This window comes from Myotis brandtii, unplaced genomic scaffold (genome assembly GCF_000412655.1).
Source record: "Myotis brandtii unplaced genomic scaffold, ASM41265v1 scaffold400, whole genome shotgun sequence".
NCBI lineage: Eukaryota > Metazoa > Chordata > Mammalia > Chiroptera > Vespertilionidae > Myotis > Myotis brandtii.
This window is the reverse complement of record NW_005365373.1, coordinates 104,477-106,908: the sequence shown is the minus strand read 5'-3', so window position 1 is coordinate 106,908 and position 2,432 is coordinate 104,477.

Sequence of the window (2,432 nt, the reverse complement as noted above, 5' to 3'; positions counted from 1 at the left end):
TGGGTTGGGGGTGGATCAGAAGTGGGGAGAGGGGGAATTTGGCCAGCACACCCTGGTCTTAATCTGGGTGGGAGAGTCTGATCAGGGTGGGCCCGCAGGAGGAGGGGCCACATGTTTGGCCATCTGCCCCACCCGCTGATCGGGTCGGTTAGCTGGCCACAGTGGGCTTCATAGTGACCAGTTGTTAGATCGTTATGGCCTTTATGGTAGCTGCCTTTTTATACATATAGACTAGTGGTCTGGTACAAAAAATACATGCACATTAAAAGGGAATTAATTAGAGGAAATATTTTAATATTGCTATTTGCCCTTTATAATAGAAGTGTCAGAGATAAAAGAAAATCAGTAAAATGTATATGAAAATCTCCCTCCTGTCAGAGTGGTGGCACGCCATGGGACCCATAATCAAATCCCTGTCCACCTGTGCGTTTCTCAAAATCGTGAGAGACCCAGACCCAGCCGGCCCCACCCCTGTCAAGCCCCACAGGGCAGGGGGTGTGGCCTCAGGTCCCCCAGTCTGACCTCAGGAACCTTGTAAAGACCCGCGGAGACCAGGGGCATGTCCTCAGGTCCCTCTGCCCGGCCTCAGGGCCCCCGGCCCCAGTGCTGAGGCAGGGGGCATGACCACAGGTCCCCCAGCCCAAGCGCCAGGGCAGAGGGCATGGCAGCAGGTAGCCCAGCCTTACCTCAGGTCCCCCAGTAAGAGAGGTGGGAGGTGGGGACTCAGGTCCCACAACAAGCCCCACCAGGGTGTGGGGCGCGGACTCAGGTCCCCAGGCCCGGCCTCACGGCTACATGGCTTCAGGTCCCTAGGCCCCTGCTCTGAGGCTGGGGACACGGCCTCATGTCCCATGGCCCAGCTTCAGGTCCCACAGCCCCAGCGTGAGGGCACAAGGGTGCGAGGGCGTGATGACTATTTGCATATTTGCTCTTTATTATATAGGATTGCTGACTCTATTACAGATGTTCCCAATTTCTGCCATACTCCTCCCGGCTTTTCTCCCTCTACCCTGCCTCCTCTGCTTCTAGTCCCTCAACACATTATTGTCTATGCCCATGGCCTATATATATATGTATATGTATATACTTTGTTTAAAATATTTTTGTTGATTTTAGAGAGTGGAAGGGAGAGGGAGAGATAAAAACATCAATGATGAGAGAGAATTGCTGATTAGTTGCCTCGTGCATGACTCCACCCCCACACTGGGAATTGAGCCTGCAACCCATGTATGCACCCTGAATAGAAAAAGAAACAGTATCATATGACCTCATCATTTGTGGAATATAATGGACAGCATAAATTGATGACCAAAAATAGATCCAGAAACATAAGTGTCAAACAGACTGTCAAACTTCAGAGGGAAGCCAGGGGAGGGAGGGGTTAAGGGATCAACCAAAGGACTTATATGCATTTATATAAGTATAACCAATGGACACAGACACTATGGAGGGAAAGGGCATGTGCTGAGGTGTGGGGGTGGCTGGGCAGAAAAAGGAGTTATATGTAATAGTATATGTAATACTTTAAACAATAAATAATTTAAAAAATAAAAGTTTAATGAAAAATACCATAACCTTCTGGTTCATAGGTCGAGGCTCAACCACTGAGATACACCAGCTGGGCTACATTATTTTAAAGTTTATGAAAATGCGTATATTTTTCATTGGTGATAGTATTATCGATGTCTCCCATTTCCCCCCTCCCTATATATTCTTTGGTGGATCTCCTGCATTCCTCTCACCTCTTCCCCTCAGAGATCTTGTTGATTTTAGAGAGTGGAAGGGAGAGGGAGAGATAAAAACATCAATGATGAGAGAGAATTGCTGATTAGTTGCCTCGTGCATGACTCCACCCCCACACTGGGAATTGAGCCTGCAACCCATGTATGCACCCTGAATAGAAAAAGAAACAGTATCATATGACCTCATCATTTGTGGAATATAATGGACAGCATAAATTGATGACCAAAAATAGATCCAGAAACATAAGTGTCAAACAGACTGTCAAACTTCAGAGGGAAGCCAGGGGAGGGAGGGGTTAAGAGATCAACCAAAGGACTTATATGCATTTATATAAGTATAACCAATGGACACAGACACTATGGAGGGAAAGGGCATGTGCTGAGGTGTGGGGGTGGCTGGGCAGAAAAAGGAGTTATATGTAATAGTATATGTAATACTTTAAACAATAAATAATTTAAAAAATAAAAGTTTAATGAAAAATACCATAACCTTCTGGTTCATAGGTCGAGGCTCAACCACTGAGATACACCAGCTGGGCTACATTATTTTAAAGTTTATGAAAATGCGTATATTTTTCATTGGTGATAGTATTATCGATGTCTCCCATTTCCCCCCTCCCTATATATTCTTTGGTGGATCTCCTGCATTCCTCTCACCTCTTCCCCTCAGAGATCTGTTAGTCGGCTCCA